Below are 13,787 nucleotides of genomic sequence, written 5' to 3'. Positions count from 1 at the left end.
CATAGTATTTGATATCCGTTTTTCTGCGGCGGAACATGGCAAACAACTTGTTCACATGGTGCTGATAGAGCTTCACTTCATTGCCCCGGTGACAGTACCTTTCAAGCTCTCTCCGGTATTGGATAGCAGGGGGTGGTCCTGAATTTAGTTTCGTTTTGGTAAGATCTGGAAAGATCAAAATGACATGTAAGGAGGCTGAATACTATTTATTGTTAGGAGACTAAGCTTTCATCAAGAGAAAATTAGAATTAAGCTTTAAACCTATGGTAGGAAGAATATAGTAAGCAAGTTAGTTAACTTGAGCATTATTTATCGGCCTAATATATGTTTTTCCGGTTCTATGGCAGAAAATTGGTGTCAAAGAGGTATAGCAGATCATAAAAACTATTAGGTCATTTTATTTTAAATAGGGAATATCAGAACAAGATAATAAGCATTGTAGCTTGGCATTGGCTCACCGCGAATGATATACTACGGATGCTCATATTCTTCACCCTGTATAAGTATCGTGAGAATTGTTAGTGCGAGAAATCAGAAACTTAAGTAGCTGGCAATAGCAATTGTGGGCATATAGTTTAATTATGCACTTTAAAAGAGTACTAAGATGGATTTAACTTGTCTAGTTTGGTTCTTTTATAAATAAACCAGTATGTAATCGTTTGAGTATATGTGCATCAACCATTTGTGGCTATTTAATTCCTTTTGCCGGCTAATGTCTGTAAGTACTGTAGATTTGGGGCTAAACAGTGTACTAGATATTGCATTATATATATCGTGTGATGCATAGCAGGCCTAACAATCATTTAAGTAAATAACTACAGAGATTATATGCAATCATGGCAAAAAAGTCTGGAAAATTGTGAAAATCTGAAGTATTTGCCAAAGAGTGGAGAGGCAGGTCAAATACGAGGCGGTGGATTCATGGATAAAATAAGATTGAGCGATTCTAAAACCCAGTGTTAGCCGCATCTACTGGGATTCGGAATGGGTGGCCGTTTTTGCTGCAGAATAAGACGGTGCTTGGCAACGGGCTGGGATAGGCGATGGCTCACCTTCGGTGTCAGGTTCACGCAATTCCCTCAGTACTCCTGTAGAACATTTTGAGATGGTCAGGCATATCTCTCTGCATCGTGCGCCCTTGATTATGTAATAGTCAATGCAAGGAAACTGAGAAGTAACAGAAAACATGGTACTCATCTTGTCTTGTTATGTTATACCAAAAGGATATGATGTTTGAGGAGATGTTCACCTTCCCTTTTAATTGGATGTTAAAAAGGTTCCAAGTTTAGTAATTTTCTCCTTTTACTATCTCATGCACAACCCAAGTTGCCAAAAGTAACCATGCATCAACCAGTATCGAACCAGGAATGAGCCCAAATATCAACTTGGAAGTTGTTAAAAATATATGCAAAATCTATATCCTTCTACTTTTTCTCTTATCCCTTTCATTGGAAGAACATGATATAGAATTCAGTGTACATGTGCAGAGGTAGAAAGTGGCCAGCTACAACATGTTGATCCAAAATATGATTAAGATATTAGAATAAATTACATATTCCACTTTTCAGCGACCAATTCATGCCATAAATCCTTTATCAAGCAATCAAGACCATTGAGAATCATGGAGAGAAATATAAAAGATGTGATGGATAATGTTGCTATCTTAAATTAAAAAGGTTGACACACCATGGGTTCAAAATACTGTACGTAGCGATTAGGTCTTGACTACAAGTCTGTAATATGTTGACCCCAAAATTCATCCAAAAATAGATATAATTATGAATCTTTTGAGGACGAGCGATTACGTGAGGTGAGTGTTGTTGCTACTATTTCCAGCAAGAGGGCGTCGTCTATGGCTATGCACCTACAAATAAACATGTCTTGAATGTAACAAATGGTTTTATGAATTGTATGGATATGCACCTACAAAATAAACATGTCTTGAAAGTAACAAATGGTTTTATGAATTAATGTGTGTCCAAATCATAATATGATCATCAAGGACATGTGATCCCCATAAATAAAGGACAACTATGTAGCTAACAGAATCACTAATCTTAAGTAATTCTGGAAGAGAACTTACAACTTGATCCAGACATATATATCTTCATGTAACCTTAAAACCATATATATCCATTTCTTCAAGACATATCTATTTCTCTGCTCCTGATCACTTCATGCTAATTTATCCAAAAAGTGCTTGGTCCGATCAATATAATACAATCAAGATTTGACGGTTATTGCAACAAGCGCTCTGACACCAATATATTAAACCATCTTCTTCCTAGAAGCATTGAACAACCAAAATATATCTTATTCTAAAAAGTGATATACAAAAGAGTAATTGATGATGGGCATGCAACAACTTTATTTCCAGTATGTATCTACCTTCAGTTAGAAATTAAAAATATGTACTAAGGATTACCTAGGTTGTATGCCCTGGTGCATAAATCTCAAAGACTAATTAGTTTGGACCTCAAAGTTTCAAGAAGCCTAATTCTTATAAAATTGTAATCCATAGAAAGAAAATAATCACCTCTAGTATTCAATAACACATATATAAGAGATAAATTTAAGTTGGTTTGACATTTTGATGGAACAATTGGTGAGCATGCCCTAAACTACAATATCACTAAAAAGTAAGCAACCAATGGAGCTATAGAAACCAACACAGCTGAGAAGATGTAGTAGTCCACTGTATGGCAGAAGGGAACTAACGTCATATGAAATTGCAGATCTAAAAGATGCAAAGTAGGCAAAAAGTGGATGCACAGAAACTGAACCTGCTCCTGGGTGACGGCCACACTCATGCTCGGTAGCTCATGCATAGATACTGGATAGTACCTGCATATGTATGAGATGGCAGTGGAAGATTGGGTCTGGTATAAATGATTTGGATGGTTGAGGGCAGAGCAACATAGCAGCACCGCTGGTACAGCAGCGCGTGCCTCGACAACCATCCGAACGCCTTGTCGAGGTCGGACGCAGTGGCCTGGCAGTCGAGGGACTGCTGGGAGATGTCCATCACATATCAATGAGCTGATGCAGCTTGAGGTCGAGGCATCGAAGAAACCGGTGAGTGGACGTTGGTGGTCGGGCTGAGCTATCTTCCTCGCTTGCTCCGGTGAACAGGCCACTCCTCTATTTTATTCACTGTGGATAAAAACACTTGGTACATCAGACCATCAATACACGTTTTGTCCATCTGCTAATATTTAATTATTCATATCATTTCATGATTTGACATATTAGAGCATAGTCAAATATAGAGTGGGCTGGTAGTATAAAGAAACTTGGAGAACTACCTGCTCATACACTCTGTCAGTATCTACCTCCTCCCTAGGTAAGTTGCTCACTAATGATGCAGAATATGGAGATGATGCAGAATCTAGAGAACACCTTGTCATCCACTCCATCAGTATCTACCTCCTCCATAGGTAAAGAACTTGATTTTACTCTGAATCAAAGAGAAGCCCCCTGAAGATAGAAAATTGTATGCAGTTAATTGTCATATTTGGAATTAGCTCAGCTTTGCTCTATTGCTAGTCAACTAAATTGACTCTGGTGTGCTGCGGCAAATGTGGTGCTATCTGCTATGGCGAAGGGAAAAGATACAATGAAGAAAGAAGAATCCCAGTGAACAAGGGATGTAAGTTTTCTGCTGAGTATAGGAAAATCTACGGAAATTCATTGGCATCGTCAAAACAAAACTAAATTAATTTGTATCTCATTGGCTACTCTCCAGATCTGAGCCTCTCCTTTTTGCATTCACAACAAAAAGAGAAGAGATGGAGCTAGCATACCTGCAGATGCACTGGTGACAGTGAGGTCACCCGCAAGTACATCCAACTCTGGCTGAGGATACCGGCTCCTCCGCACTACTGATATATGGGAAACCACCATGAGCACGAGCACGCACGTGGTATCACAGAGCGCCGACATGGCGTTCACGAAGTAGATCCTGTATGCCAGGAAGGCGTTGGAGGCGAGCTTGGAGAGCTCATCAGATCACAGGTTGGTGGTGACGATGTTCTCCTCAGACACCCAGTAGGCGTACACCTCCTTGAGGGCCTAGGCAGCCTTCCTGCCCTCGGGGGTCTCCCAGCCACCGATGAGCACTCTATCAGGCTTGAACAGGTCATTGGTCGCCGTGCCCTCAGCAAGGAAACTCTGGGTTGGTCAGGATCTGGTAGTTCATGCCCTTGCTGTTGTGGGTCAGGATCTTCTCAATGGTCTCGCGGTCTTGACAGGGACAGTGGACTCATCAACGTCGATCTTGTCAGAGTTGGACACGTCGACAATCATCCGGGCAGCGCTCTCCCAGTAGGTGAGGTCGACAGCCTTGCCTGTTCCCAGACTGCGGGTCTTGGTGGGGGTGTTTGTTGAGGAACGTAGCAGAAATTCAAAATTTTCCTACGAGTCACCAAGATCTATCTATGGAGAGACTAGCAATGAGAGAGAGGGGAGTCCATCTACATACCCTTGTAGATCGCTAAGCGGAAGCGTTCAAGTGAACGGGGTTGAAGGAGTTGTACTCGTCGTGATCCAAATCACCGGAGATCCTAGTGCCGAACGGACGGCACCTCCGCGTTCAACACACGTACAACCCAGTGACGTCTCCCATGCCTTGATCCAGCAAGGAGAGAGGGAGAGGTTGGGGAAGACTCCGTCCAACAGCAGCACAACGGCGTGGTGGTGGTGGAGGAGCGTGGCAATCCTGCAGGGCTTCGCCAAGCACCGCGAGATATGAGGAGAAAGAGAGGTAGGGCTGCGCCAGGGAGAGGTGGAAACTCATGTGTATGCAGCCCCAAATACCTCAAGTATATATAGGGGAGAGGGAGGGGGGTACGCCCCCTCTAGGGTTCCCACCCCAAGGGGTGCAGCAGCCCCAAACCCATCTAGGGTGGCGGCCAAGGGGGGGAGAGGGGGAAACTTGCCCCCCAAGCAAGGTGGGGCGCCCCCTCCCCAAACCCTAGGCGCCTTGGGCCCTTGTGGGGGGGCGCACCAGCCCACCTGGGGCTGGTCCCCTCCCACACATGGCCCATGCAGCCCTCCTGGGCCGGTGGCCCCACTTGGTGACCCCCGGGACCCTCCCGGTGGTCCCGGTACATTACCGATAACACCCGAAACTTTTCCGGTGACCAAAACAGGACTTCCCATATATACATCTTTACCTCCGGACCATTCCGGAACTCCTCGTGACATCCGGGATCTCATCCGGGACTCCGAACAACATTCAATAACCACATATATCTATTCCCTATAACCCTAGCGTCATCGAACCTTAAGTGTGTAGACCCTACGGGTTCGGGAACCATGCAGACATGACCGAGACGTTCTCCGGTCAATAACCAACAGCGGGATCTGGATACCCATGTTGGCTCCCACATGTTCCACGATGATCTCATCGGATGAACCACGATGTCGAGGATTCAATCAATCTCGTATACAATTCCCTTTGTCTAGCGGTATTGTACTTGCCCGAGATTCGATCATCGGTATGCAGATACCTTGTTCAATCTCGTTACCGGCAAGTCTCTTTACTCGTTCCGTAACACATCATCCCGTGATCAACCCCTTGGTCACATTGTGCACATGATGATGATGTCCTACCGAGTGGGCCCAGAGATACCTCTCAGTCAACGGGAGTGACAAATCCCAGTCTCGATTCGTGCCAACCCAACAGACACTTTTGAAGATACCTGTAGTGCACCTTTATAGCCACCCAGTTACGTTTTGACGTTTGGTACACCAAAAGCATTCCTACGGTATCCGGGAGTTGCACAATCTCATGGTCTAAGGAAATGATACTTGACATTAGAAAAGCTTTAGCATACGAACTACACGATCTTTGTGCTAGGCTTAGGGTTGGGTCTTGTCCATCACATCATTCTCCTAATGATGTGATCCCGTTATCAATGACATCCAATGTCCATGGTCAGGAAACCGTAACCATCTATCGATCAACGAGCTAGTCAACTAGAGGCTTACTAGGGACATGGTGTTGTCTATGTACCCACACATGTATCTGAGTTTCCTATCAGTACAATTATAGCATGGATAATAAACGATTATCATGAAGAAGGAAATATAATAATAATAAGTAATTTATTATTGCCTCTAGGACATATTTCCAACAGTCTCCCACTTGCACTAGAGTTAATAATCTAGCTCACATCACCATGTGATTAACACTGATAGGTCACATCGCCATGTGACCAACATCCAAAGAGTTTACTAGTGTCACTAAACTAGTTCACATCACCATGTGATTAAGACTCAATGAGTTCTGGGGATTGATCATGTTTTGCTTGTGAGAGAGGTTTTAGTCAACGGGTCTGCAACATTTAGATCCATATGTATTTCGCAAATCTCTAGGTTATATTGTAAATGCTGCTTCCACACTCTACTTGGAGCTATTCCAAATGGTCGCTCCACTATACGTATCCGGTTTCCTACTCAGAGTCATTCGGATAGGTGTTTAAAGCTTGCATCGACGTAACCCTTTACGCCGAACTCTTTATCACCTCCATAATCGAGAAACATTTCCTTATTCCTCTAAGGATAATTTTGACCGCTATCTAGTGATCCACTCCTGGATCACCTTTGTACCCTCTTGCCACACTCATGGCAAGGCACACTTCCGGTGCGGCACACAGCATAGCATACTATAGAGCCTACGTCTGAAGCATAGGGGACGACCTTCGTCCTTTCTCTGCCGTGGTCGATCTTTAACTCTTAACTTCATACCTTACAACTCAGGCAAGAACTCCTTCTTTGACTGATCCATCTTGAACACCTTCAAGATCATGTCAAGGTATGTGCTCATTTGAAAGTACCATTTAGCGTTTTTGATCTATCCTCATAGATCTTGATGCTCAATGTCCAAGCAGCTTATTCCAGGTTTTCTATTGAAAAACACTTTTCAAATAACCCTATATGCTTTCCAGAAATTCTACATCATTTCTGATCAACAATATGTCAACAACATATACTCATCAGAAATTCTATAGTGCTCCCACTCACTTCTTTGGAAATACAAGTTTCTCATAAACTTTGTATAAACCCAAAATATTTGATCATCTCATCAAAGTGTACATTCCAACTCCGAGATGCTTACTCCAGTCCTTAGAAGGATTGTTGGGGCTTTGCATATTTGTTAGCATTCTTCAGGATTGACAAAACCTTCTGGTTGTATCACATACAACCTTTCCTCAAGGATATCGTCAAGGAAACAATGTTTTTGACATCCTATCTGCAAGATTTCATAAATCATGCTGTAATTGCTAATATAATTCCAACAGACTCTTAGCATCGCTACGAGTGAGAAAGTCTCATCGTAGTCAACTCCTTGAACTTGTCGGAAAACATCTTAACGACAAGTCGAGCTTTCTTAATGGTGATACTTACCATCATTGTCTGTCTTCCTTTTAAAATCCATCTGTACCCAACGGCCTTACGACCATCAAGTATTTCTTCCAAAGTCATGGATCCTATCTCAGATTTTATGGCCTCGAGCCATTCGTCAGAATCCGGGCCCACCATCGCTTCTTCATAGCTCGTAGGTTCATTGTTGTCTAGCAACATGACCTCTAAGACAGGATTGCGTACCACTCTGAAGTAGTACGCGTCCTTGTCGACCTACGAGGTTCGGTAGTGACTTGATCCGAAGCATCATGATCACTATCATCAGCTTCCACTTCAATTGGCGTAGGTGCCACATGAACAACTTCCTGTGCCCTGCTACACACTTGTTGAAGTGATGGTTCAATAATCTCATCAAATCTCCACCATCCTCCCACTCAATTCTTTCGACAGAAACTTTTCCTCGAGAAAGGACCCGTTTCTAGAAACAATTACTTTTGCTTCCGGATCTGAGATAGGAGGTATACCCAACCATTTTGGGTATCCTATGAAGATGTATTTATCCGTTTTGGGTTCGAGCTTATCACGATGAAACTTTTTCACATACGCGTCGCAGCCCCAAACTTTTAAGAAACGACAACTTAGGTTTCTCCAAACCATAGTTCAAACGGTGCCGTCTCAACAGAATTACGTGGTGCCCTATTAAAGTGAGTGCGGTTGTCTCTAATGCCTAACCCATGAACGATAGTGGTAATTTGATAAGAGACATCATGGTATGCCCCATATCCAATAGGGTGCATCTATGATGTTCGGACACACCATCACACTATGTTGTTCCAGGCGGTGTTAGTTGTGAAACAATTTCCACAATGTCTCAATTGTGTACCAAACTCGCAACTCAGATATTCATCTCTATGATCATATCATAGACATTTTATCCTCTTGTCACGATGATCTTCAACTTCACTCTGAAACTACTTGAACCATTCAATAATTCATACTTGTGTTTCATCAAGTAAATATACTCAGTATCTACTCAAATCGTCCGTGAAGTAAGAACATAACGATATCCACTGCGTGCCTCAGCACTCATTGGACTGCACACATCAAAATGCATTACTTCCAACAAGTTGCTTTCTTGTTCCATTTTACTGAAAATGAGGCTTTCAGTCATCTTGCCCATGTGGTATGATTTGCATGTCTCAAGTGATTCAAAATCAAGTGAGTCCAAACGATCCATCTGCATGGAGCTTCTTCATGCATTTTATACCAATATGACTTACATGGCAGTGCCACAAGTAGGTGGTACTATAATTACTATCTTATATCTTTTGGCATGAACTTGTGTACCACTACGATCGAGATTCAATAAACCATTCATTTTAGGTGCAAGACCATTGAAGGTATTATTCAAATAAATAGAGTAACCATTATTCTCCTTAAATGAATAACCATATTGCGATAGACATAATCCAATCATGTCTATGCTCAACACAAACACCAAATAATAATTATTTAGGTTCAACACCAATCTCGATGGTAGAGGGAGCGTGCGATGCTTGATCACATCAACCTTGGAAACACTTCCAACACATATCGTCATCTCACCTTTAGCTAGTCTCCGTTTATTCCGTAGCTTTTATTTCGAGTTACTAACACTTAGAAACCGAACCGGTATCTAATACCCTGGTGCTACTAGGAGTACTAGTAAAGTACACATCAACATAATGTGTATCCAATATACTTCTATCGACCTTGCCAGCCTTCTCATCTACCAAGTATCTAGGGTAATTCTGCTCCAGTGGTTGTTCCCCTTATTACAGAAGCACTTAGTCTCGGGTTTGGGTTCAACCTTGAGTTTCTTCACTAGAGCAGCAGCTGATTTGCCGTTTCATGAAGTATCCCTTCTTGCTATTGCCCTTCTCGAAACTAGTGGTTTCACCAACCATCAACAATTGATGCTCCTTCTTGATTTCTATTTTTGCGGTGTCAAACATCGCGAATATCTCAAGGATCATCATATCTATCCCTGATATGTTATAGTTCATCACGAAGCTCTAGTAGCTTGGTGGCAATGTCTTTGGAGAAACATCACTATCTCATGTGGAAGATTAACTCCCACTTGATTCAAGTGATTATTGTACACAGACAATCTGAGTATAAGCTCAACGATTGAGATCTTCTCCCTTAGTTTGTAGGCTAGAAAACTCGTCGGAGGTCTCATACCTCTTGACGTGGGCACGAGCCTGAAATCCCAATTTCAGCCCTCAGAACATCTCATATGTTCCGCGACGTTTCAAAAAATGTCTTTGGTGCCTCAATTCTAAACCATTTAACTGAACTATCACGTAGTTATCAAAACGTGTATGTCAGATGTTCACAACATCCACAGACGACGTTCGGGGTTCAGCACACTGAGCGGTGCATTAAGGACATAAGCTTTCTACGCAACAATGAGGACAATCCACAGTTTACGGAGCCAGTCCGCATAATTGCTACTATCAACTTTCAACTAAATTTTCTCTAGGAACATATCTAAAACAGTAGAACCAAAGCGCGAGCTACGACATAATTTGCAAGAATCTTTTGACTATGTTCAGGATAATTAAGTTCATCTTATGAACTCCCACTCAGATAGACATCCCTCTAGTCATCTAAGTGATTACATGATCCGAGTCAACTAGGTCGTGTCCGATCATCACGTGAGACAGACTAGTCATCATCGGTGAACATCTTCATGTTGATCGTATCTACCATACGACTCATGCTCGACCTTTCAGTCTCTTGTGTTCCGAGGCCATGTCTGTACATGCTAGGCTCGTCAAGTCAACCTAAGTGTTTCGCATGTGTAAATCTGGCTTACACCCGTTGTATGTGAACGTTAGAATCTATCACACCCGATCATCACGTGGTGCTTCGAAACGACGAACTTTCGCAACGGTGCACAGTTAGGGGGAACACTTTCTTGAAATTTTAATGAGGGATCATCTTATTTACTACTGTCGTTCTAAGCAAATAAGATGCATAAACATGATAAACATCACGTGCAATCAAATAGTGACATGATATGGCCAATATCATTTTGCTCATTTTGATCTCCATCTTCGGGGCTCCACGATCATCATCTTCACCGGCATGACACCATGATCTCTATCATCATGATCTCCATCATCGTGTCTTCATGAAGTTGTCTCGCCAACTATTACTTCTACTACTATGGCTACCGGTTAGCAATAAAGTAAAGTAATTACATGGCGTTGTTCAATGACACGCAGGTCATACAATAAATTAAGACAACTCCTATGGCTCCTGTCGGTTGTCATACTCATCGACATGCAAGTCGTGATTCCTATTACAAGAACATGATCAATCTCATACATCACATTCTTCTTGGCCATATCACATCACATAGCATACCCTGCAAAAACAAGTTAGACGTCCTCTAATTGTTGTTTGCATGTTTTACGTGGCTGCTATGGGTTTCTAGCAAGAACGTTTCTTACCTACGCAAAAACTACAACGTGATATGTCAATTGCTATTTACCCTTCATAAGGACCCTTTTCATAGAATCCGTTCTGACTAAAGTGGGAGAGACTGGCACCCGCTAGCCAACTTATGCAACAAGTGCATGTCAGTCGGTGGAACCTGTCTCACGTAAGTGTACGTGTAAGGTCGGTCCGGGCCGCTTCATCCCACAATACCGTCGAAACAAGATTGGACTAGTAACGGTAAGCATATTGAACAAAATCAACGCCCACAACAACTTGTGTTCTACTCGTGCATAGAATCTAGGCAATAGACCTAGCTCATGATGCCACTGTTGAGGAACGTAGCAGAAATTCAAAATTTTCCTACGAGTCACCAAGATCTATCTATGGAGAGACTAGCAACGAGAGAGAGGGGAGTGCATCTACATACCCTTGTAGATCGCTAAGCGGAAGCGTTCAAGTGAACGGGGTTGAAGGAGTCGTACTCGTCATGATCCAAATCACCGGAGATCCTAGTGCCGAACGGACGGCACCTCCGCATTCAACATACGTACAGCCCGGTGACGTCTCCCATGCCTTGATCCAGCAAGGAGAGAGGGAGAGGTTGGGGAAGACTCCGTCCAGCAGCAGCACAACGGCGTGGTGGTGGTGGAGGAGCGTGGCAATCCTGCACGGCTTCGCCAAGCACCGCGAGATATGAGGAGAAAGAGAGGTAGGGCTGCGCCAGGGAGAGGTGGAAACTCATGTGTATGCAGCCCCAAATACCTCAAGTATATATAGGGGAGAGGGAGGGGGGTACGCCCCCTCTAGGGTTCCCACCCCAAGGGGTGCAGCAGCCCCAAACCCATCTAGGGTGGCGGCCAAGGGGGGGGGGAGAGGGGGAAACTTGCCCCCCAAGCAAGGTGGGGCGCCCCCTCCCCAAACCCTAGGCGCCTTGGGCCCTTGTGGGGGGGCGCACCAGCCCACCTGGGGCTGGTCCCCTCCCACACATGGCCCATGCAGCCCTCCTGGGCCGGTGGCCCCACTTGGTGGACCCCCGGGACCCTCCCGGTGGTCCCGGTACATTACCGATAACACCCGAAACTTTTCCGGTGACCAAAACAGGACTTCCCATATATACATCTTTACCTCCGGACCATTCCGGAACTCCTCGTGATGTCCGGGATCTCATCCGGGACTCCGAACAACATTCGGTAACCACGTATATCTATTCCCTATAACCCTAGCATCATCGAACCTTAAGTGTGTAGACCCTACGGGTTCGGGAACCATGCAGACATCACCGAGATGTTCTCTGGTCAATAACCAACAGCGGGATATGGATACCCATGTTGGCTCCCACAAGTTCCACGATGATCTCATCGGATGAACCATGATGTCAAGGATTCAATCAATCTCGTATACAATTCCCTTTGTCTAGCGGTATTGTACTTGCCCGAGATTCGATCGTCGGTATGCCGATACCTTGTTCAATCTCGTTACCGGCAAGTCTCTTTACTCGTTCCGTAACACATCATCACGTGATCAACCCCTTGGTCACATTGTGCACATGATGATGATGTCCTACCGAGGGGGCCCAGAGATACCTCTCCGTCAACCGGAGTGACAAATCCCAGTCTCGATTCGTGCCAACCCAACAGACACTTTCGGAGATACCTGTAGTGCACCTTTATAGCCACCCAGTTATGTTGTGACGTTTGGTACACCCAAAGCATTCCTACGGTATCCGGGAGTTGCACAATCTCATGGTCTAAGCAAATGATACTTGACATTAGAAAAGCTTTAGCATACGAACTACACGATCTTTGTGCTAGGCTTAGGGTTGGGTCTTGTCCATCACATCATTCTCCTAATGATGTGATCCCGTTATCAACGACATCCAATGTCCATGGTCAGGAAACCGTAACCATCTATTGATCAATGAGCTAGTCAACTAGAGGCTTACTAGGGACATGGTGTTGTCTATGTACCCACACATGTATCTGAGTTTCCTATCAATACAATTATAGCATGGATAATAAATGATTATCAGGAACAAGGAAATATAATAAGAATAACTAATTTATTATTGCCTCTAGGGCATATTTCCAACAGTGTTCACCGAGACAAAGATGATGTTGGCCTCGGTGATGTGCTTCTCGATGTCGGTTTTGAAGAAGAGGTTCTTGCCCTTGCATGCCTTGACAACATCATCGAGGCCGGGCTCGGAGATTGGGAGGGTGTCATTGTTCCAGGCGTCAATGTGGGGCTTGGAGATGTCGACAACCACCACCTCAATTGTTGGGCACTTGATGGCAATGACATCCATTGTTGGGCCACAGACGTAGCCAGCTCATATGCAGGAGATCTTCACCGTCTTGGCTGCCTACAACCTGTGATCACAACAAAGTAATTGTGTTGAGAGGATTGAAAAATAGGGCATCCACTGCTCTTACTGCACATCTCAGACTCAGAGTAAACAGAAGCAACCGAGTTTCAGATCTTAAAAAGACAGTATGTGTTAGAGATGCAGAGTTGAAGCCACATAAATGTTCTAAGAAATATTCTACCCAAATAATTGAGCAAAAAAGCATGAACAATACTCAGTAATCAGATGCTGGCAACATCACGGCATGATCAAATATGAGGGTAAAAAACGGCGTGCCTACTTCTGCAGACTGCATACAAAGGAGCATGACAAACTGAACGGAGATCACACCAAACGTCCAAATCCAGTGGGTATGCCATCAAATATCCTCGTTTGATATGCCAACAAAGATCACACGGGGATGTTGTCAAAACCAACACATCAACACACATCGCTTTCCGTAGGCAAAAATTGAGCAAGGAAGCGGGAAGGAACCCAACCTTGATGGCTAACGGCATGGAGGACCCAAGAACCAACCGATAAGGAAAGAGAGAATGAGTAACATATCAGCTTATAGACATTTCAT

The 13,787-nt window shown here is 43.8% G+C and overlaps 2 long non-coding RNA genes and 1 pseudogene across 2 annotated transcripts; all 3 read right to left on the bottom strand.

Moving 5' to 3' along the window:
* Window positions 1-1,058: 1,058 nt before the first annotated feature.
* On the bottom strand, window positions 1,059-2,942 carry LOC119281687. Its single transcript, XR_005138512.1, has 3 exons — window positions 2,845-2,942; window positions 2,084-2,284; window positions 1,059-1,088 (listed from the first exon to the last, which is right to left on the bottom strand). It is a non-coding gene; the product is annotated as an uncharacterized LOC119281687 (long non-coding RNA).
* A 94-nt stretch (window positions 2,943-3,036) lies between these two features.
* Window positions 3,037-3,828, bottom strand: LOC119281686. Its single transcript, XR_005138511.1, has 3 exons — window positions 3,804-3,828; window positions 3,306-3,477; window positions 3,037-3,153 (listed from the first exon to the last, which is right to left on the bottom strand). It is a non-coding gene; the product is annotated as an uncharacterized LOC119281686 (long non-coding RNA).
* Window position 3,829: 1 nt separating this feature from the next.
* LOC119279727 lies at window positions 3,830-13,620 on the bottom strand (annotated as a pseudogene).
* Window positions 13,621-13,787: the final 167 nt, after the last annotated feature.

This window comes from Triticum dicoccoides, chromosome 3B (assembly GCF_002162155.2).
Source record: "Triticum dicoccoides isolate Atlit2015 ecotype Zavitan chromosome 3B, WEW_v2.0, whole genome shotgun sequence".
NCBI lineage: Eukaryota > Viridiplantae > Streptophyta > Magnoliopsida > Poales > Poaceae > Triticum > Triticum dicoccoides.
This window is presented reverse-complemented; position numbering and strand designations above follow the sequence as displayed.